The sequence below is a fragment of the Octopus sinensis genome, linkage group LG1 (genome assembly GCF_006345805.1).
Source record: "Octopus sinensis linkage group LG1, ASM634580v1, whole genome shotgun sequence".
Classification (NCBI taxonomy): Eukaryota; Metazoa; Mollusca; class Cephalopoda; order Octopoda; family Octopodidae; genus Octopus; species Octopus sinensis.
In genome coordinates, this window is record NC_042997.1 from 97,918,379 (window position 1) to 97,943,155 (window position 24,777).

At 38.0% G+C, this 24,777-nt stretch overlaps 1 protein-coding gene across 3 annotated transcripts in view; it reads left to right on the plus strand.

The window, feature by feature from the left end:
• Positions 1–384: 384 nt before the first annotated feature.
• The window catches only part of LOC115214895 (5'-nucleotidase), a 373,486-nt gene continuing 349,093 nt past the window's right edge, over positions 385–24,777 (plus strand). The window contains exon 1 of one of the 3 annotated variants that reach the window (XM_036503166.1): positions 385–600. The gene's annotated coding sequence lies outside the window, so the exon portion shown is untranslated. Of the gene's footprint in view, positions 601–3,485; positions 3,618–24,777 lie in introns of those variants that run through there. The other 2 variants (XM_029783931.2, XM_029783940.2) reach the window with 2 other exon arrangements.

A 24,777-nucleotide genomic window follows, 5' to 3' on the forward strand; every position in this document is an offset into this window, starting at 1 on the left:
GGGATTTGAAGTCAGAGCAAAGAGAATCGGAATAAATACAGCACGGCCTTCTATTCGATTCTACCAATTCACCAGCTGAAAATTGATTTTGGGAATTTCATTTGAAATTTTGTAACTAAAAGAAGCCAGAAAAGCTAATTACATTAACTGATTAAGTTTATCATTGCTTTGTATAAAGTACGATGTTATCTGGTCATTCTGGTGCAGAGGAAATTAAGCATTTACGAAAGTTTATCAGTGGTCATATGCAAGATAGCCTGAGATTAGTAATCCTGTTTTCCTAATAATATACCAAAACCAGTTTATATTGTTCATATTTTATCATAACCGTAGTTTTTTACAAAGAGGAAATATTACGTTCAAATTTCATATTATCCCATTATTTTTAATAACTAAAAGATTTAACTTACGATTTAGCACCCTTTTAGACTTTTAAGGGAACACCCATCTCGTTAACACTCAAAAACCTTCTTATTCTGCTTTCCAACATTTCTTCCGGAGGATCTATGGTACTATATGCGCATCAGGATTGAATACATTGAAAGCGCTTACAAGGTCTCCTATTATAATTCGGTTTACTGCTTGGACACTTAATAGAAGGTACGTACAACCGTCTTTTAATAACTGGCTTTATGTGATATGATATACAACTTATATAATCGGGCTGCACAGCTATAAGAATAATTTAATGAAATTCCCGTGTCGTGTTGAAACACACGAACACACAGACACAGACACACTCACATAGACACACACACACACAACATACACACTTTCTTTCTCTCTCTCTCTCTCTCTCTCTCACACACACACACACAAACGAATGCACCACAAATATAACATATATTATACTGAAGCTTATATTAAAGCAAAAATAACGCATTATGTTACAAGTGCTTCTCATAAGGTTAGGCTCTGAGGATTGAAAAGTGGACGAAAAAATGTCAGGTTTAATAAAAACGTAAGGTAGATTTAAACTTTCCCAACACCATAGCATAGAAAGAAGAATGTTATGGATTCAGACTCTGTTTTACTTTCACATTAATAAGAGACGGATATAGGGGTGTGTGTAAAAAATTCATTAATAATAATTTTTTTGGTGAGAAGTTAGGACTGGTATTTGAACCTCTGTATTATATTTAGTAAATTATAAATATTTTAATCGAAAACGTAAGAGAGAAAGAGAAGCGAAATTATTCGAATTAATAGATCTAAATATATTATGTTATATGTATGTTCGTGACTTTGTGCGACATAACGCAAGACGTATCTCAGGTATCAGTGGCGAGGCGGGACTCGTGGGGTTCGAATTGAACCCGCCATCCCACTCCATCCGTAAAGTCTTCCAGTCTGTCCTATCATTCGATTTATTTATATTTTTTGTGAATTTTTAATGTAATCTTTATGTTATATCCATTCGTCCATCTGACCCCAATCAGATTGTATTGTCCCTTATCTATGTTGTCCCCTTGTGGGAAATAAAAAAAAAATCGACTTTGTGCGTCATAATGATCGACTATCAAGCATTGTAAATTTCCATCGTCGTCGGCTTTATCTCGTATCCGGGTAGGAGATCAGTAGCGAATAATCTTCTTCATCTTGATAGATGCGGAGGGTGCCAGTGCCTAAAGTGGCTGTTCAAGTTAAAAGCGGTGCAGAAGAGTCGGGGCATTTATGGTAGGGAAGAGCTAGTAGGGGACGAGGAAGTGTGAGTCGCATTGAAAAATTAACCATGCCTTAATCTGTTAAAAATGTTATTTTTCGTTCCCAAAAGACGACATGCAATGCAGAGCTGGCAGGATTTGAATCAAAAACGTAAAGGACAGCAGGCATTTTACCTGAAGCTCTAATGATAGGCATTTTAGAAATGACAAATGACAGCCATATCTCTTTCAAATCACACCCCTGAATATTAAAACAAAAATAGAATGCAGTGTGACTATAATTAAGCTAGTGTCAACCCATCTGAGGAGGGCACGGAGAGGCTAATTAGAAATATATGTGATGCAAAAATTTATATTGGCCAATGACTAATATTATTTTGTTAAGTACGAGAGATAACTTTGTGCATGCTTTTGTTTTATATGACCTTATCAACAAAGCAAAGCCTTCACCGTACGGCGTAGTACTGACATGTTTAAAAATACATGGATTGTGACGACGGTAAATGTATTAAAGGCTGCTCAGGCGTTGAACTATCTGAATCGTTAGGGCATCTGACAAAATTGCTTGCCGTATTTAGCTACAATTCTTTACGTTCTGAGTTCTAATCCAGTCGAAGTTAGTTTTGGTTTTCATTTTCTGGAGGATCGCTAAAATAAGGTACCAAACAAATATTGGAGCTGGTTTAATTGAGCAACCTTTCCTACCAAATTTGCGAGCCTGGTATCTATCAATGTTAGAAATCATTATAGGCTTGTTCGATCATAGCTGGCCTGAAGATAAACAACAACAACAACAACAGCATCATCATCATCATCAGCAGCAACAACTAAATTCGTTGTTAGTAAATCCAACCGCAATGAAGCTAAGCAACAATCAAAATTAGCCAGTCTTGCCTTAAGCTGTGTCTCGGAAAAGAATTGAGCGAACTCAGCATTTCGTCAGACTGATAAAGCGCTCAGTCATTTACCATCAGTATATAGAGCTTCTTTTTCTTCTGCATCATCGTCGTCGTCGTCACGATACTTATCATCCTCGTCATCGTCACCAACTACTACTACTACTACTACTCTTTATTCTTTCCTTCTTTCTTTCTTTCTTTCTTTCTTTCTTCTTTCATTTTTTTCTTTTTTCTTCTTTCCTTTCCTTCCTTCTTTTTCTTTCTTCTTCCTTATTGTTCTTTCTTTCTTTCTTCTTTTTCTTTCTTTCTTTCTTTCTTCCCTCCTTTCTTTCTTTCTTTCTTTCTTTCTTTCTTCCTTTCCTCCTTTCTTTCTTTCTTTCTTTCTTTCCTCCTTTCCTTCCTTTCTTCCTTTCTTTCTTTCTTTTTTTCTTTCCTTCTTTCTTCCTTCTTTCTTTCTTTCTTTCTTTCTTCCAGCCCACCCTAACATCTTCCCCTACAATATACCTCCACCGAACACAATCACCGCCCCCGTATTTTCTTTTATTTGCATTCACAATAACACCTATTTTAGTGGTTGTCGATTGCGGGGGTGTGTGTTCAGTAATATGAGAATATTGACTGGCTTAAAACCCCCATCTGTCATGAGATTTAGATAATATGCACTTCCTCACGTAACTCACCCCGACCCTCCACCCAAATAACCATTCTTCTGTTCTAAGACGGAGAGACGATATCCCCCAAGTATTATTAGCTTTGGTTTTTGGAACCAACGTTTTCAACCGACCAAACCTTGAATAAATACGCAACGGCAAAAAAAAAAAAAAACGACAAGAACAACAGCAAGAACTAGCAACAACAGCAACAACAACAACAACAAATCACAAGAACAATAGCAACATACCCACCAAAAGACAACAACAACAACAATAATAATAATAATAATAATAATAATAATAATAATAATAATAATAATAATATTGATAACGCTAATAACAATACAAGAAGAGGAACCGAAAAACGGAGTGAAATTACGCGAAGCTAATTATATACAAAGGTAAATTGCTCTTATTACGTTTTCGTTATGAATCGGAAAAAATCGGAATATTCCGTATTTTAGCGGTAATAATTTGTATTAATGTATTTGTTGAAATAGCGAAACATTTTCATGCTACGTAAATTCACACACAAACACAGTAGCATACTTATATTTCCCCTCTGTCTACCTGCATGTCTGTCTGTCTGCCTGCCCATATGCATGTTTCTGTTTGTTTATGTCTGTCGGTTTGCCTGTCTGTCTGTCTGTCTGTATACCTGCTTGTTTGCTTTGACTGTGCTTCCGTGCGTTCGTTCGCACGTTCTTTCGTTCGTTCGTTCGTTCGTTCGTATCTGTAATATATCTATTTCCCTATTTTATATTAAAACGATCGATTTTTCGAACTTTCTTCTCTCAATCTGTCTTAAGATACAAATCGCATCTCTACAAACTCGCAATCAAAATATAAACACTGACAGACGCGCTTACATCCTCCCACCCCCCACACAGACCCCCCACACACACGTACATACATACATACATACATACATACATACACACGTGTGTGAGTGTGTGTTTATATATTTTTATGAGTGGGTGCGTAAATATATATGTATATATGTGTGTATGTTTGCGTGTACTTACACACACATACATATATGTAAAGTCTCACCAATAAACTCATATATTACTCCTTTAGTCTTTCCCTCAAGGGATGTTGATATGCTGGGGCTCTGCTTTTATCTATCTATCTATCTATCTATCTATCTATCTATCTATCTATCTATCTATCTATCTATCTATCTATCTATCTATTTGTCTATCTATCTATCTATTTGTCTATCTATCTATCTATTTGTCTATCTATCTATCTATCTATCTATCTATCTATCTATCTATCTATTTTTCTGTCTTTCATCCTACATACACACGCACACACACATGTATAAACATATATGAATGGCCGTGTGGTAAGAAGCTTGCTTAACAACCACATAGTTCCGGGTTCAGTCCTACTGCGTGGCACCTTGGGCAAGTGTCTTCTACTATAGCCTCGGGCCGACCAAAGCCTTGTGAGTGGATTTGATAGACTGAAAGTGAAAGAAACCTGGCGTATATATATATATATATATATATATATATATATGTATTTGTGTGTCTGTGCTTGTCTCCCACCATTGGTTGACATCGATGTTGGTGTGTTTATGTCCCTGTATTCTAGTGGTACGGCTTAAGGGACCAACAGAATAAGTACTAGGCGTACAAAGAATAAGTTCTGGGGGTGATTTGTTCGACTAAAGGCGTTGCTCCAGCATGGCTGCAGTCAAATGACTTAAACAAGTAAAAGAACAAAAGTATATATTCGCAGTAATGTGTGCTTTGGTAAACTCAGACAACTCACATACACACATACTGAGATAGATGGAGATTGTTAGATAGCTGGAGAGACAAAGAAGAATAGAAAAAGTGAGGAAGAGGCAGAGGGAGTGAGTGAGAGAGAGGGAGAGAGAGAGAGAGAAAGAGAGAGTGAAGGAGAGGGAGAGAGAGTGCGAGAGAAAAGGCGAGAGAATGGGAGAACGTTTGTATGTGTGTCTTTGTGTGTGTGTATGTATGTGAGAAAGAGAGAGAGAGAGAGAGAGAGAGAGAGAGAAAGAGAGGAAGGATGGAGGGAAGAAAAGAAGGAAGGAAGACAGAAGGAGATAAGTTTCAGAACAGTTTCTGTCAATCGATTTTCAATCAGAATTAATTAAGTGAAGCTACCGTAGAAAACATCTATCTACCCAAGCTGTTGCGCAGTGAATTCGAACGCAGAACTACGTCGTAGCTAAACGAACTTCGAAAACACTGCTATACCAGTGCGTGTGCGCGCACATTTGTGTGTGTGTGTGTGTGTGTGTGTGTGTGTGTGTGTTCTCTAGTTTTATCTCACACGCATGCGTATATATATATATATATATATATATATATATATATATATATATATACATATACATATACATACATACGTACATGCATGTATACACATGCAAATACATACATATGTGCAGATGTATAGATGTATACATATGTATATCATATCTATCTATCTATATATCTATCTATCTGTCTGTCTGTCTGTCTGTCTGTCTGTCTGTCTGTCTGTCTGTCTGTCTATCTATCTATCTATCTATCTATCCATCTATATATCTATTTATTTCTCCCCCTCTCCCTTTCCACACACACACACGCTCACACCTATTCATATGCAATATATTAGTTCACAAGCTAAGTATTGATAACGATTCAGCAAAGTACTTAATACTGGTTGGCAGTATTTGACAACGCTCGTATGATTGCTATTTCAGATGCGCAAGCACTGCCGTGTAGCACAAAACTCCGTTTCGCAACAAATTTCCGGCTTCACTCTTACCTGTGTTACTATCTAGTCCAGTGTCTTTTTGTGATTGAAATCTATGAGTAGAATTCGGTAGACAACGAGGAAGAGTATTGTGTGTGTGTGTCTGTGTGTGAGTATATTTAAGAGAATGGCGTAGATAAAAACCAGGCTGCATATGTTTCATTGCTAGCGGGACCTCGGAAGTAGTAATTATCCAAACGAGGGCTTGACCGCAAGCTACTCTTCAGGCCAATAATACATTGATTATATAATGTTTACATTGTCTGTCGTTAGGAGATCCACTGTAAACTCGTTGAGGATTCGATATATATATATAATATATATATATATATATATATATATATATATATATATATATATTATATATATTATTGCCCTCAAGGGGCTAAACATAGAGGGGACAAACAAGGACAGACAAAGGGGATTAAGTCGATTACATCGACACCAGTGCGTAACTGGTACTTAATTTATCGACCCCGAAAGGATGAAAGGCAAAGTCGACCTCGGCGGAATTTGAACTGAGTACGTAACCGCAGACGAAATTCCTATTTCTTTACTACCCGCAAGGGGCTAAACACAGAGAGGACAAACAAGGACAGACAAAGGGATTAAGTCGATTATATCGACCCCAGTGCGTAACTGGTACTTATTTAATCGACCCCGAAAGGATGAAAGGCAAAGTGGACCTATGCGGAATCTGAACTCAGAGTGTAATCGCAGACGAAATACCGCTAAGTATTTCGCTCGGCGTGCTAACGTTTCTGCCAGCTCGACTTATTTATATATATATATATATATTATATATATATATATACACACACACACGCATATATATACATATTTATATGTATATATATACATATGTGTTTATATACGTGTGTGTGTGTGTGTGTGTATGTTTATATTCTACATACGTAAATTAATCTTGTACCTTTTATATCAGTCATTGGATTGTGGCCATGCTGGGGCAATGTCCCGAAAGGTTTTAGTTGAACAAATCACCCCGCAACTTTTCTTTTTAAATTCTGGTGCTTGTTTTATCAGTCTGTTTTGCCAAACTGCTAAACTACAGGAATGCGTGAAGTAACAGGGACGCAAGCAAACGAACACAGGTGGTTAAATGGCGGAAAGGAACAAACACAAACGCGCGCGCGCATTCATACACACACATGCACAGATAGTTATGACTGGTTTCTTTTAGTTTCCATTTACCAATCCACTCACAAAGCCTTATCTGACCCGATGCTATAGTATGAAACACTTGTTGGAGATGGCACCCTGCGGAACTGAACCCAAAACCATGTGGCTGGGAATCAAATTTCCTACCACACAATCACGCCCAAACCTATACAAGTACAGCAGTGATTTTCCGGAACATTTCGTTCCGGAACTTTTCGCAATTTTTCAAACCAGTTTTGGTCACCTGTAAAGCAAACAAATATGCTGAGACCTCCTTCGGTCATGACTGACCATGGGATTGCACCTAGAAAGTTACCCTCCCAGGCACAATCTGGGCCAAGTTGTTTATGGAAGACCAGCAGTCGCCCATGCATACCGGCCTCCTCTCTCCACGCCACCGATGTTCTCCAAGGGAAAGGCAAAGGCCAATACAGCTTGGCACCAGTGACGTCGCAACTCATTTCTACAGCTGAGTGAACTGGAGCAACGTGAAGTAAGGTGTCTTGCTCAAGAACACAACACGCAGCCCGGTCCGGGACTCGAATTCACAACCTCACGATCGTAAGTTCGACGCTCTAACCACTGAGCCATGCGCCTTCACAAAGCAAACAAATATATTTGCTTAATTAAATGAAATACAGGTGCGTTTTCATTTGTATAAGTGCTACAATTTTAGTTATTGTATAATGGACAAGGTAGTGAAGGCACGTGGCTTAGTGGTTAGAGGTATTCGGTTCAAGATCGTAAAGTTGTGAGTTCAATTCTCTGCGGCACGTTGTGTCCTTGAACAAAACACTTTCTTTTACGTTGCTCCAGTTCACTCAACTGGCAAAAAGGAGTAATACTTGTAATTCAAAGGACCAGCCTTGCCATATTCTGTGTCACGCTGAATCTCCCTGAGAACTATGTTGACGGTACGCATGTCTGTGGAGTTCTCAGCCACATGCACGTTAATTTCACGAGAAGGGCTGTTCCGCTGATCGGATCAACTGGAACCCTTGTTGTTGTAAGCAACAAAGTACCATACTGCGCAAGGTACTAGTAAACCAGTCTAGTGGCCGCGAGAATTTAAAGTTCCTACTCAGAAATTTGTGAGGTTAAGAGTTTCCGGACCATCTGTGTCCGGAAAGTTCGGTGTTGTAAATGTATGTAGAAATATCTTTGTTTTCCCGTCTTCCAGTCATTTGACAGTCTAGGGCACAGTCTTGAAGAATTTTAGACGAACGAATCGATCCCAGAATTTATTTATTTTTTTGTAACGACTGGTATTTTTCTATTGGTAACTTTCGCTGAGAGGACATAAACACACCAACACAAATTGTCAGGAGATGGCAGGGTCTAACAAACAAACACACATACACACACATGCACGTACGCGCGCGCACACACACATATATACAACGGGCTTCTTTCAGTTTCCGTCTCCAACATTCAGTATCTATCTATATCAATATATATTATCTAAACACACACACACACACACACACACACACACACACACACACACACACACATATATATATATATATATATATATATATATATATATATTGGCCATCACATAAATAATGCTTTTTTAATACTCATTTTATTTTTCAAAGTTAAGATAACAAAGTTCTTTTTTCATCTAAAATATACACTCCTCCATTTTCTACAATACTTTTCCATCTATGTAGTAGACTTGCAAGGCCCCTCTTCCAAAATTCTCTTGTCTGTGATGAAAAATACTCCTCCAGTACTGTTCTGACCTCGTCTACAGAATTCATATTTGTTCCGCCTAAATGATTTTGAACATTGCAGAATAAATGATAATCAGATGAGGCAATGTCAGGCGAATATCGATAGTAGGACATCGTTCCTATTCAAATTGCTCCTGCCTTAGGAATGTCATCCTTGCTGTATGTGAGCGAGCTTATTGATGGAAGACCACCTTTCGTCTTGAAACCAAAGATGGTCGTTTTTTCTTCGAGCGCTGACTTAAGACACTCAAGCTGCTCACAGTAGAACTCCTTTGTTATCGTTTGGTTTGGGTTTAAAAGTTCAAAGTGGACTAAACATTTCATATCTCACCAAACAGATAACAACACCTTATGTGGGTGAAGCCCTTCTTTAGCCTGTGGTGCCAGTGTTTCTCCTTTCCCTGCCCACTGTCTTCGGCGCTTGACATTTTCATAGAGAACCCATTTCTCGTCACCAGTCACTATTCGGTCCAGAAAAGGTTCATTCGTGAGACGTGACAGCAAAGAAAAGCAAAAATTCACTTTCTGCGCGTGATTATACTTGGAAAGTTTGTGAGGAATCCATTGATCCAATTTACTGACTTTTCCGATGGCACGCAGGTGTTGATGAACGGTTGAATGACCAAATCCGAGATTCTCTGCTAGTTCCTCAACAGTTAGGATGGGATTTTGTTCTACCAGAGTTTGAAGGACGTCGTGTTCTACAGATCTTCTAGGACGAGGCTCGTCTTCTAGGCTGTAATTTCTGGCTCGGAATTTCTGAAACCACCGCCAACACTGGCATACGCTTATTGACCGATCCCCAAATACTGCATTAATATTCCTTACACTTTCCGTTGTGTTGTTGCTTTTATTGAACTTATAAAGCAAAATAAACCGAATATGCACCTTTGCTACTTCCATTATAGCTTTGAAAAAATAATTGTTAAAATCGAACTGCACTCTTGAAAATTTACACTAAGAATAAGGACAAGGTAAAATTACTACCTGCTTCTATAGCAAGTTGGTGCAGGTAGTTTATCCCGTCCCCCTTCCGACTTTTAGTTGATGCAATTGAAAAAACCGCATTATTTATGGGATGACCCAATATATTAAGTTGTTTCACATGAAATGTCGCATTTTTAATTACTTGTAACTTCAGTCATTTAAAAACTCAATTATGTATACCTTGCATTTAATCTTGACTCTTTTTCTTTCCCCAAAAATATTGGTATACAAAATTCGTATCCACAGATTTTATGAAATTGATAACAACCAAACTATGTTGAATGATTTTCTCGTATGAGTACAAACTGGGGCACTCTGCCGCAGGAGCTCTACGGAATATCAAGCAGGACTTTGGTAATGGTTTGGTTGAAGTCAAAACTGTTTAGAGATGGTTCCAAAGCTCTCGTTCAGGAGATGATAGCCTGGAAAATAGACCAAGGGATAGGCCAAAATCAGTTATTCAGCATGATAGATGCTTTGGTTGAACAAAATCCGAGAATAAAGGTTCGAAAACATCTCGCACAACTGCGACACATGTAAAAGCTGGAAAAGCCAAGAAAACGGATAGGTTTGTTCCACATCAACTGAACGAGATTAATAAATAAATAAGACAGACGCCTTGAAGTGTGCTCCTTATTGCTTTCTCGACTGGAAAAAAGACCATTTTTGCATCAAATCATTACTTGTTATGAGAAATGGATACTCTTTGACAACAGCAGGAGAACAGGACAGTGATAGATGCAGGGGAGTCATCTAAATATACCCAAACCCACCAGTGCACCCTAAAAAGTTAGTGGTCAGTATATGGTGATCTGCGAAGGGAGTTATTCATTCTTCGTTTTTGCAACAAGGTAAACGGTAACAGCAACATCGTATTGCCTGGAAATTGATTGTATGCATGAGAATTTGGAAGAAAGAAGAAGCAACCCAGACCAGTAAATAGTGATGGCCCAATTTTGCTCCACGACAACGCACGTCCTCACACTCTTCAAGCTACAGTCCAAAAGTTGCAAAGCCTGGATTGTGAATTTTGCAACATCTTCCTATTCCCTGATATCTCTTCTACTGATCATCACTTATTTAAGCGTTTCGAGATTTCCATAAGCAATAAAACATTGCTCCAGCATGGCCACAGTCAAATGACTGAAACAAGTGAAAGAGTAAAAAAAAAAAAAAGAGAGAGGGAAGAGGTAATTGAAGCATTCAGACAGTTTATCACAGCAAAAGACGATTAAAAAAAAAAAAGGAATATATGACATAGAGAAACGTTAGGTAAACGACCTAAATGAACATTGATCATTACCTTGATTAAATAAATCAGTTCTCCCAGACTTCTGAAACATTTTGTTGTTACCTTTCAAATACGACATTCTATGTGATACAACCTAATATATATTTCTTTACTGCCCACAAGGGGCTAAAAATAGAGGGGACAAACAAGGACAGACAGACGGATTAAGTCGATTACATCGACCCCAGTGCGAAACTGGTACTTTATTCATCGATCCCGAAAGGATGAAAGGCAAAGTCGACCTCGGCGGAATTTGAACTCAGAACCTAACGACAGACGAAATGCCTATTTTATTTACTGCCCACAAGGACTAAACACAGAGGGGACAAACAAGGACAAACAAACGGATTAAGACGATTACATCGACCCCAGTGCGTAACTGGTACTTATTTAATCGACCCCGAAAGGATGAAAGGCAAAGTCGACCTCGGCGGAATTTGAACTCAGAACGTAGCGGCAGACGAAATACTGCAAAACATTTCGCCCGGCATGCTAACGATTCTGCCAGCTCGTCGCCTTTTAAAGCAATCTAATATAAATATATGTGTGTGTGTGTTTATGCGCACTTGGGTGTATCTATATATGTATGCGTGTGCGCGATTGTGTGTGTGCATGTGTATCTGTGTGTGTACGTATGTGTGCGTATCTCTGCATATGTCAGTGTAAAACAATCTGTTGTGCTGTATCCCTTCATATTAAAATGTAACATAGTATTTCGATAAATAGGGATTGATAAATTCGGTACCAGACTGAAAATAAATATCATTTGAAGGCAATGCTTCAGTGTAGCCGCAGATCTTTAACTGAAACTAGTTAAATTATTATTTAATTAGTCATACAAACACTACACACACACACACACACACCACACACATACACACACACACACACGCAACACACACACACACACACACACACACACACACACACACATATACTTCCCAGGTCCTGGTATGCGACATTTCTTGATTATTTAATCGTGGAGGACAACAGATGATTTTCTTCTATTTCTTTGAGAGGAGAGACAGTTTCTGTGTGTGTGTGTGTGTGTGTTTGAGAGAGAGAGAGAGAGGGGGAAGCTGCATGAAGAGGAGGGGGAAGAAGAAGAAGAGGGGAGGAGGAAGAGAAGAAAAAAGAAGGAAAAGAGGACGAAGAAGAAAAAGAAGAAGGAGAAGAAAGAAAATGAACTTTCATATGTTCAGCAGCGTGTACAAATAAGTCGCAGTCATCTAAAGGCGCATGGCTCAGTGGTTAGAGCGGTGGGCTCACAATCATGAGGTAGTGAGTTCGATTCCCGGACTGGACTGTGTGTTGTGTTCGTGAGCAACACATTTTATTTCACGTTGCTCCAGTTCACTCAGCTGTAGAAATGAGTTGTGATGTCACTGGTGCCAAGATGTATCAGGCTTTGCCTTTCCCTTGGATAACATCGGTGGCGTGGAGAGGGGAAGCTGGTATGCATGGGTAACTGCCGGTCTTCCATAAACAACTTTACCCGGAAATGTGCCTCGGAGGGTAATATTCTAGGTGCAATCTCATGGTTAGTCATGACCGAAGGTTTTTTTTTTACCCTTTACCTATCTGCATAAAAGAAATAAAAAACAAGGGATTGAAAGACTTTGGCATTGGCACCAAAACGTTGCAAATTAAAGGAATGACCTGAAGGTTACTCAAATTTTGTAGCTGCAAAATACAAAGAACTTTCCTATGTTCTGCAGCGTGTACAAATTTTTCGCAAATCATCTGCATACAAAAAAATCCCAAGTAAGAGATTGAAAGACTTCCGCATTGGCACCAAAACGTTGCAAATTGAAAGAACGACCAGAAGTGTCTCATCTCTCTCTATATAAAGCTAAAGTTGTTTGTGTATGGCAGGTTTGGTAGCCTTCAACTAACACTATCTCCTCCGAGACCCTGCGGCGCAAGTTGACCAAAATTGAGAGTATGATAGAAGAAGGCTTGCCCTTCTTTCCGTAGAAGATAAAATTCAAATCGGACCATGTTAAGACCAAAAATTATTTACATCAAAAAGGTGCTTTTTTTCTATGAAAATCCATCCCTATTTTTTACGAGGTTTTGACTGCTGTGTCGCCATTTTTCGGTTTATTTCAACCAGAAAAATGTTCACTTAAAGAGAATAACAAGCGACGTAATGTAAAGTTTTACTTTTCAAAAATTCCAATTCTAAAAGGTTGAAACAAACTCGAGCAACGCCGGGCAATACTGCTAGTTTATTCTATAAAATAAATCGGTGGCAGAAAAATACAAAGAATATATATATATAATTATATATAATTATATATAATACAAAGAATAGGAAGAAGAGGATGTCGTCCTGTTTGATGCCACTTTTTAAGGTTGCATTCTGTCATGTTCTTATTAAAATTGACTTTTGCTTATATTCCATTGTGAAATGATTTAATATAGACACAAAGTCATCTGTACAGTCAATTTTACAAAGAACTTGCCCCCAGAAATATCCTATTCAAAATATCAAAAGATTTTGTTAGATTAATGAAAATCTAGACAATATCCATGTTCTACTCATAGCACATTTACATCTGTCATACTGTGAAAATAATATCCATTATTTTTTCCTAGATCGGAATACCCACAGAGAACCAGTAAGGATATCAAATATAATATCAATACATTAATTATATATGAATAATATAGATATAACATTCCGCACATCTTATTTCACGTGGACATAATGTAGAAAGCAGAAAGCTGCGGTATTCATCTCGAGACAGCGTCTCGTATAGATGTATAGTGCCAGGAAACACAACAGAATATCGGTAACAGACGGAGAGTGTCCAACAGTAGCGGTGGAATTTCTAAATCTCGATTTCTCTTCCCTTGAGCGTCATCAGTAGCAAGTATCTTTTAAAAACCGCATGCTCAGACAAATTAAGTCTCCACTGATATAGACAAACTGATTAAAAAATCACGGGTGTCGCAAATAGCCGTCAGGTTAGATAAAAACAGCGTCTTTGTAAGCTGTTTGAAGCATGACAACTGTTTTGGCAGAATTTCACGGAAGCACGCTGTTCCTTCGTTTCAGTCATCACAAAAATCGACAAACAGGGAAAAACAAGGACGCACCACCTGCCAGCACGGCATGGGACGACGACGCCGGTTGGCAGACTAATGTTTGAGAGTCGCATCAGAGATGACTTCTAGCGGCGGAAGCCTGAACTACAACGAATTTGTCCCACAGAGAACGCTCCCAGTTACTTTTGGGTACACCCTCGTGTGTGTATATATATATAATCATTACAGATATAGGGTTAAGAATTATTAATTTAATAAATCAATAAATTTTACCAAGTAGTTTCGATATGGAAAAGAACCGTATTCGGTAAAAACTTGTACAAAAAGTTTTTTTATATATAATTATAACAATAATTAAGGGTTTAGCAACAAGTTGCTTCACCACATACCGAGAATTTAGAAATAGCAGCCAAAAGACCGCTATTTCGTTTTCCTACAAAATATATTTCCACAGATAGCAATATTTGTAACTCACGTAGGTAAAAACAAGAAAAATAATGAAATCAAACAGTCTTCGATTAATTATGGACGCGTTTCTGGATTAGAATTATAAAAATTCATTTCCTTTGTCAACATAATATTTCGAGAATTATAAATTTAAAAATGTTAGGAAAACTTATCCTTTGCATTTCTGATCACGCACCATCAGAACATAACACAAGGTAGTCAGCATATCCAAACTTATATAGACGATTGAATTCGTATTTCCCTCCAAGTTCACCAGCAACTTGTTGCTAAATCCTTAATTATTGTTATAATTATATATATATAGATATATAGGCGCAGGAGTGGCTGTGTGGTAAGTAGCTTGCTTACTAACCACATGGTTCCGGGTTCAGTCCCACTGCGTGGCATCTTGGGCTAGTGTCTTCTACTATAGCCTCGGGCCGACCAGTGCCGTGTGAGTGGATTTGGTAGACTGAAACTGAAAGAAGCCTGTCGTATATATGTATATGTATATGTATGTGTGTGTATGTTTGTGTGTCTGTGTTTGTCCCCCTAGCATTGCTTGACAACCGATGCTGGTGTGTTTACGTCCCCGTCACTTAGCGGTTCGGCAAAAGAGACCGATAGATTAAGTACTGGGCTTACAAAGAATAAGTCCCGGGGTCGATTTGCTAGACTAAAGGCGGTGCTCCAGCAAGGCCGCAGTCAAATGACTGAAACAAGTAAAAGAGAGTAAAAGAGAGTATATGTTATTGTTATCTCGAAATTAATGAAGATATTGCGTATGTTGGTACTCTTTGTAAAGAAATACTTTCACGGGTAAAGTAAGACAGTCAGATTTCTCGGCATGCAAGATGGCCACATTCCACAATGCTTTCCTAGTGATAGTTTTAGCTCTAGCATTTTATTAAAACGTTATGCATTTGAAAACATCCGCAACTTGAACAACAAGACCAGGAAGTTACTCGCTTTCACTATTAGCTTACCACATTAACAATGACAATGATATGATCTATGTTAAACAGAAGGATGGAGGCAGAGGCAAATATAAATTCAAACAGCGTTTGAGTGTCGCTTTGTGTCACTTATATAACAACTAAACAACAGTATAGTTAGAAATATGAACATTACATGTGTTACTCATAGGTGAAAATAATATATTCTTCAATTTCCGCAATTTCAACCAATCTCACAAGGTATATTGAATTACAGATGTTCCATGTAACACAAAGCTTGCTGGATTAACCTTCTTAAACAGAAACTTAGGCTAGGTATGCATGAGAAATACATACTAAATATTTGATCTTTAAAGAGAATCCAAGAAATTACTGCGCGTGAATTTGTTTTGAGCGAATAAAATGTTGCACACCACTGAACCCACTTTTCAGGATAATCAACAGTTGCGCCAGTAGTACTACAGAGGTTGAGCCGACACTTTCTTTTATACGAGTTTCCTTTCTCTTACAAATTCTAACGTGAACTGGGGGCACGCCTTTCCCAGGGTTTCACATGCTAGTTGGCTATAGCTGGGACCATAAGTCCTATCACCCTGGGTCCAGAGTAGACCTGGGGACAACAGTGACTAAGAAGTGATTCCACACCCCTCAAAACACCAGAACTCTCGTAGAAGGACCCCACTTACGAGTGCAGTTTAAAGTTATACATACATACATGCATACATACATACATACGAGGGGTGCAAAAAGTCCCTGGATTTGGGTAAAAGAAAATATAGAAAGATCGGTTAATTATGATTTTATTCAACGTATTACCCTCACAGATTCACAGGCATATTGCAGCGGCCCTTCAGTTTCCTAAGCCCTGTAAAAGAACTCGGAAGGTTGGACCTCCAACCAAGCCCTTCGTAATACCTTTAAAGCCAGGAACTTTCAGTATCCCCTCGTACATATATACTATTCTCGGTTCCATTTGTTGAATGCGAAAGATAATTGCCAAAAGAATCTCTTACACGAGATTTGCAACCGCAGTTCATAATGGAACTGGAGTTCGCATTTTTCAAGACTCTTGCCAGCTATAGTATTTTCAGTGAGGAGGATTAGAGCTCCGCTGTTCATAACAGAGGTAAACTGTGTTTATTTTAATTTTATTTACTAACTGATACACTATACCTTCTATCATACGTTGATCATGTTGATTAGACCAAGTTACTGAAGAATGTTACGGCAGAAAGCAAAGTGGCTCTTCCACTTACTTGGAGAATTGTAAAATTGTAGGCTCTTCCAAGGTACTGTTCTTTTCTATATCATTTTTCATGAGGCATCTTTATTGACAAGCTTCGCAGTTTGTTGCACAGACGTAAACAACATTTTTGAGGACCTGGAATAAGGATGACCTATGAATTGTGTAGGAACAGTCTGAGAGCAAAGAGATTTATGATATGCCTTATTTAAAAAATAAAAAAAAACCTCATCTAAAAAATTAGTACGGGTTTCAATTACTAAAAAAGATAAAGTAGTACATTTTTTTTTACTGTTTTACACTTAGATTTGTATGTAATAATATAAAATCATGTTTACGTAAATGTACTCCGCCAGTATCTGTGATAAAACCTTATGTTTCATACTATATAGACATATATTTTTGATTGATGTCGTCTTTAGAAAATTCTTATTTAAAAAATTATCGCTGAAAAGTTAACACGCTGTTGCAAATAACATGATGGATGAAAAATAATGTATTCATTCATTGTGTCACATGCAAATTTGTTTATAGTTCTATTTATTCAACTATCATCCTCTATCAATCTGGTTGTTAATCTTTATATGGTAACGGTTTCAAAGTTTTGCACAAGGCTAGTAATTTCAGGGGAGGGGTTAAGTCGATTGCATCAATCCCAGTGCTTGACTGGTATTTATATTATCGACCTCGAAAGGATAAAAGGCAAAGTCGACTCGGCGGAATTTAAGCTCAGTCTGCCGCTACGTTCTGAGTTCAAATTCCGCCGAGGTCGACTTTGCCTTTCATCCTTTCGAGGTCGATAAATTAAGTACCAGTTACGCACTAAGGTCGATATAATCGACTTAATCCGCTTGTCTGTCCTTGTTTGTCCCCTCAGGTATTTATATTATCGACCCCAAAAGCATGAAAAGCAAAGTCGACCTCAGCGGTATTTGTTCTTAGAATATAAAGACGGACAAAATGCCGCTAAGCATTTATCTGACGTGCGAACGATTCTGTCAGTTCACCGTCTTAATTTTTATTTAACAATAATCATGAAGTCTCTCGATCTGTCATACAGCTTCCGGTTAGGTTCCCATCTTCTGCCCATCTTTCTTATCCTCTCACCCTTCATGTATGTATATAAACTCGCGCACACATATACACAAAGGCAGATACAACACAATTTTCCGAACTTTTGTCCGTCTCTTACTAAACTGTTAATGATTCTCAAAACCATCGTCGAAAATATTTAGTTTAAGTTTCAACATATAATTATTGAAAACAAAAATTGGTTATTTGTAAAGAAATAGCGAATTACAAAGAATAAATGAAAAATATATAGGCGCAGGAGTGGCTGTGTGGTAAGTAGCTTGCTAACCAACCACATGGTTCTGGGTTCAGTCCCACTACGTGGCATCTTGGGCAAGTGTCTTCTGCTATAGCCCCGGGCCGACCAATGCCTTGTGAGTGGATTTGGTAGACGGAAACTGAAAGAAGCCTGTCGTATATAAGTATATATATATATATGTGCGTGTGTGTGTGTTTGTGTGTCTGTGTTTGTCCCCCTAGCATTGCTTGACAACCGATGCTGGTGTGTTTACGTCCCCGTCACTTAGCGGTTCGGCAAAAGAGACCGATAGAATAAGTATTGGGCTTACAAAGAATAAGTCCCGGGGTCGATTTGCTCGACTAAAGGCGGTGCTCCAGCATGGCCGCAGTCAAATGACTGAAACAAGTAAAAGAGTAAAAGAGAGTAAAAGAGTAAATGTCTTTACAAAAAGCTTTCTTATAGATATTCGTTTGTGGTTACTTTTCTCAAGTTATTTCAACGAAAATAAGAAATGCCATCTATCTAATTTTCTGTCTGGCTATCTGTCTGTCCGTTCGTCTGTCTGTCTGTCTGTCTGTCTGTCTGTCTGTCTGTCTGTCTGTCTGTCTATCTATCTATCTATCTATCTATCTATCAGTTAAGTAGCTAGCTTGCTATATCTATACAAGTATCTGTCTATATCTATCCTTATTTCTTCGTTTCTTTCACTCTCTTTCTATTTTCTTTCCTTTTATCCTTCTCTCTTCCATTTTGGCTATTCTCCTTCCTTCCTTCCTGTCTTTCTTTCTTTCTTTCTTTCTTTCTTTCTTTCTTTCTTTCTTTCTTTCTTTCTTTCTTTCTTTCTTTCACACTCTCTCTTATTTTTGATTGTCTTCCCTTATCTCTCTTTCTTTCACTGTCTATCTTTCTTTCTTTTTTGTCTTTAACCTCTCTTTCTCCCTTTCCTTCTTTCTGTCTTTCACTTCTCTATTTCCTTTTACTTTTCTTTCTTTTTCTCTCTCTCTCTTTCTCTTTTCCTCTTCCGTTTTTTTGCTTCCTATTTCATATTATCTCACATCCTTTCTTTACTATTTCACTCTTTTCTTCTTTCTTGCTTGACAGCATACAAATAACCCCAATTCAGAGGCACTATCTGTCTACCTTAGTTCCTTCCCTTACATCATTTCAAAAAGATAATTGAATGATTAGTTTCTTACAGCTATTTTCAAGAAATTTGTTACCATCACTTTCACAGAAACAAGTGAAATGAGTGGTTTCGAGGTAAAAAAATGTCTTGCTGATTTTCCTATCAACTTACAAACATTTAATACAGATTTTTCCCTTCACTTTAAGGCAACATCAGTTCCTTGTCAGATCTGTATTCGGCATGTTAATACCCAAAATGTTAAAGGCAAAATACATCAAAAGGTGGTGTTTATCGCCTTCCAACACTGTTCACAAACATACGGCAGTATGTTCTTTTCTGCACAAGGCCCGAAATTTTTGGGGAGGGGTCCAGTCGATTAGATCGACTCCAGTACGCAACTGGTACTTAATTTACCGACCCCGAAAGGATGAAAGGCAAAGTCGACCTCGGCGGAATTTGAACTCAGAACGTAAAACAGACGAAATTCCTATTTCTATTTCTTTACTACCCACAAGGGGCTAAACACAAAGAGGACAAACTATGACAGACAAACGGATTAAGTCGATTACATCGACCCCAGTGCGTAACTGGTACTTATTTAATCGACCCCGAAAGGATGAAAGGCAAAGTCGACCTCGGCGGAATTTGAACTCAGAACGTAGCGGCAGACGAAATACCTATTTCTTTACTACACACAAGAGGCTAAACGCAGATGAGATGAACAAGGACAGACAAAAGGATAAGTTGATTATATCGACCCGAGTGCGTAACTGGTACTTATTTAATCGACCCCGAAAGGATGAAAAGCAAAGTCGACCTCGGCAGAATTTGAACCCAGAATGTAACGGCAGACGAAATACGGCTACGCATTTCGCCCAGCGTGCTAACGTCTCTGCCAGCTCGCCGCCTTGTTCGGCTGTATGTTACTCTCGGGTGAGCTGGAAATCTTTCGCACCTAAAGGCTTTGGTAATCATAGTTAATTTACTACAACATGAGGAATTCGCAGGCTTTCCAATAAAAATGTTAAATCCACGAAAAATGCTGCATACATAAAAATTACTTGACAGGTATATATATATATATATGCCTTGTATTCCTGCAATTTTATTCGCACTTCGTAAGTTGTTTAGTGACTGTCAGCTTAACGACATTTTCTTTGATTTCAATGTGGTACGAAGCGTGTAATATACAATGTTAACAAACACGTTTTATCGCTTATTGTCCATTTTTTTGTCATCCATACTAGCTGCATACATGCTCGAAGCTTACTAACTACATGCACTTGGATCCTTGGATCGTACTTACCTATTACTATGCATGTATGTTTGTATGCATGCATGTGTGTGTGTGTGTGTGTTTGTGTTTGGATTTATTTTGTTTATTTACAGATCAAGTACAAATATGTACTTTGTTCTATTAAACGTCTGGAAGATAAAAGATGTATGTATGCATCTTCTACATGTTCCTTTCCTGAATATATCTACTTTACAATGAAGCAAAATATGACATTTTTTGCGTATAAGACAACGTGTTATGGACTAGTGTTTAGAATATTTAAAATATTTCCAAGCATTATAAAATTAACTGGCAGATTTTTAGAAATATTGATAAATTGAAATATGGAAAAATAAAAGAAATTCTTTTCTATCTTTTCTTCCGAGGCACTGAGAGAGAGAGAGAGAGAGAGAGAGAGAGAGAGAGAGAGAGAGAGAGAGAGAGAGAGAGAGGGGGGATAGAGATGGATAGAGAGGGATAGAGAGAGAGAGTGTGTGTGTGTGTGTGTGTGTGTGTCAGAAAGAAAAAGAAAGAGAAAGAGAAAGAGAGACAGTGAGAAGAGAGAGACGGATAGGAAAAGGAGGAGGGTAAGGAACGGATTTTCTTGCGTGTTTACTAATGTATGGATATATATATATATATATATATATATATTTATATATGAGAGTGTCAGTTTGTGTATGTATGTATGTTTGTATGTATGTATGTATGTATGCATGCATGCATGATGCACTGTCGCATACATGTTTATTTATATATATATATATGTATGTATATGTATGTATGCAAGTATGTATGTATGCAAGTATTCACGGATGTATATACGATGAATGTGTAAAAAAGAAGGGAGAAATTAGAAACTAAAGAAGAGAGAAAATCAGTTTTCATGATAAACTTGAGCATCAAATAAAAAAAACAAGACTTCTGATGAAGGTACTAGACTTCAAGGCTCAAAGGCATTGAAGGCTCAAAACTTTTAATACATCCCTTAATTTAAGCTTACAATGAATTTTTTCCTGGTATGCGCACAGACACGAACATTCACATACATGCACATTGCTTTTCACACTCTGACAATAAATTCACGTGTTTACTCACACATAAACATAGGCTAAGAAATACAGACACATGCCTTTTTCTTTCCATGTACTCCTTCTAACTCTCAGTCTCAGTGTAATCAACAAACCTATCCCAAAAGGTTATGGCTGGTCAGAGAGTGACAATTGGTTTCGCATAAGGCGCTTAGCTGTATAGGCAAACGTCAGACTCATGTGTGTGTGTGTGTGTGTGTGTGTGTGTGTTGTGTATATATATTGGGTTCGGAAAGTTCGTGCCGATTTCTAAAGGAAAGAAAAAGGCCAATAAATACTTGCATTACATTTTTAATCAACCAAATATGAACCATTTTGTTGCACAATGCGTCTCCATCTTTCCTTTAACTTGAAAATACCCTCTTCCCAGAACTGAGGTGGTTTCATGGCAAAGAATTCATCAAGGTATCTTTTTACGTCATCCAAGGCATTGAAATTTTTACCATTAAGACTATTCTGCAGAGACCTGAAGAAGTGGAAATCCGAAGGAGCAATATCTGGTGAATATGGAGGGTGGGGCAACACATCCCAGCCGAGCTGCAGCTGGTTCCCAAAGAAACGGGCGGTCTTGCATTATCATGTTGGAAAACAACACCCTTCCTGTTGGCCAATTCTGTACATTTCTCTTGAATTGCTGCTTTTAACTCGTCCAGTTATGTTCAGTATTTCTCAGAATTAGTTGTCTGGTTACTTGGGAGAAGCTCATAGTATAGAATTCCTTTCCAATCTCACCAGACACAAAGCAAAACTTTTTAAGGGTGAAGAACCGCTTTTGGGGTGGCTAAGGGTGGCTCATGTCACTTACTCCAGGATCGCTTTCTCTGAACATTTCGGTAGATAATCCATTTCTCATCACCTGTCACAATTTGCTTTAAAAAAGGCGCGTTTTCATTCCGTTTATAAAGCAAATCTCAGATGGAAATGCGATCCAAAAGGTTCTTCTCACGTATCGTAGCAATTTGTGTACCCAAGCTTTACCAGATGCTCATGAACGACGGATTTTGATAGGTTGAGGCTTTCTGCCAATTCTCGGGTTGTGCCATGTGGGTTATTCTCAATTAATGACTTGATGTGGTCATCATCTGTAGTGGATGGTCTGCCTCATTGGTCTATATCAATAAGGCTACAATCTCCAGCTCGGAACCTTGCGAATCACTTCCGTACAGTTCTTTCAGATAAAGAAACATCATCGTAAACTGTGCATATTTCTTTGGTTGCTTGTGAGGCATTTTTCCCTTTACGGAAAAGAAAAGCATCAAGTGTCGAAAATGAACTTTCTAATCTTCCATTATAAAGGGTACAGAAGTAACACGGGTTAAAGAAACGTAAACCTTCTTTCATGAAAAGATAGCTTAAACTGTGCTCTAATTGGAGGTGTAGTCAAATCCTATTTTATAGACTCAACCATGTTCTAAAATAAGTCGAAAGGTAAACTACTATAAATCGGTACGAAGTTTCCGGACAACCCAATATATATATAATATATATATATATATATATATATATATATATATATATATATATATATACAGACATACATGCAGATGTAGAAATACATGTGTATGCATATATATGCATATATTTGAATATATGTGTGTATGTAGGTTTATACATATTTATACAGATTTATGTGTATGCGTGTATATGTACAATATCAGCACGCACACATACACACACACGCACGCATATATATATATATATATAGAACTTACTTGGAAGAGGATGCGTCGCGTTCAATCATATAATAATATAAATTATATATATATATATATATATATGCATATATACATACGTATATGTACATACTTACATCTATACGTATATATATATATGCATATGTAGACACAGGACGTCATGAAACGTGTACAACAAAAAAGTACGAAGCACGAGTACATGGAACATGAACTATTCTTTGGAACAACGAAAGACACAAATGGAAAACAAAGCAAACACCATAAAGAATGAATTTTCATCAGTTGTTGGCTGTTTTGTAGTCTCGTATTTCGAGCATTTAGCAATATACACTTTCGATGATACAGTTGCTCCCGCAGATCAAATTAAATAAAATTTGGGATTTTGCGGAGGGTCAAAATAGGTAACTCAAGCAGGACAATGAAAACTAACCCAACCCTTTTGCCGAACCGCTAAGTTACCCCCTACTATCATGCGATTGTAGGGGGACAAACACAGACGCAAACATTTATACAAACACACGCGCGTGCACACACACACACACACACACACACACACACACACACACATATACGACGGGCGACGGGCTTCTTTCAGTTTCTGTCTACCAAATCCACTCACAAGGCTTTGGTCGGCCCGAGGCTATAGTAGAAGACACTTGCCCAATGTGCCAGGCAGTGGGACTGAACCCGGAACCACGTTGTTGGTAAGCAAGCTACGTACCGTACACCCACTCCATTATATATATATATATAATATATATATATATATATATATATATATGCTAGCAGTATCGCCCGGCGTTGCTCGGGTTTGTAAGGGAAATAACTATATAAGCATTTTTAGAGAGTTACTTCCCTTATAGATGCCAATTCGGGCTTTCTTAGCCATTCTGTTTTGGTGTCTTCAAGCCATGAAGTCATTGTTCTAAAGAACGCTGGTCTCCTTGACAACGCATTACGACGTTGATTTCCTTACACTCCCTTCCCCACAGCTTCACGAGGGAGGGAAGAAGGGGGAGTAGCAACACAGGTGCAGATGTGAGCATGGACGCCAACTCCGCCGCCATCGACACACGAAAAAATATGCATTAAAATGGAATAAAAAATGATGTTAAATTATTTTTAAAATCGTAGACTCATCGTAGACGCGCGCTAATAGCCAGACGGGCTCGATATGAATCACGACTATAAGATACCCGAATTTGATTAAACTGCACCACAAAATGTGGGAGTAGTTAGGAATCTAAATCGAAGGGGACAGACACTCACACAACTACAGTTTTATATATATAGATATATACTCACATATGTATGTATATGTAAATCGTTGTAGTAGTGTACGGTGCTACAACTGGTATGCATATAGTCTACTTTTATTACGTAAATTC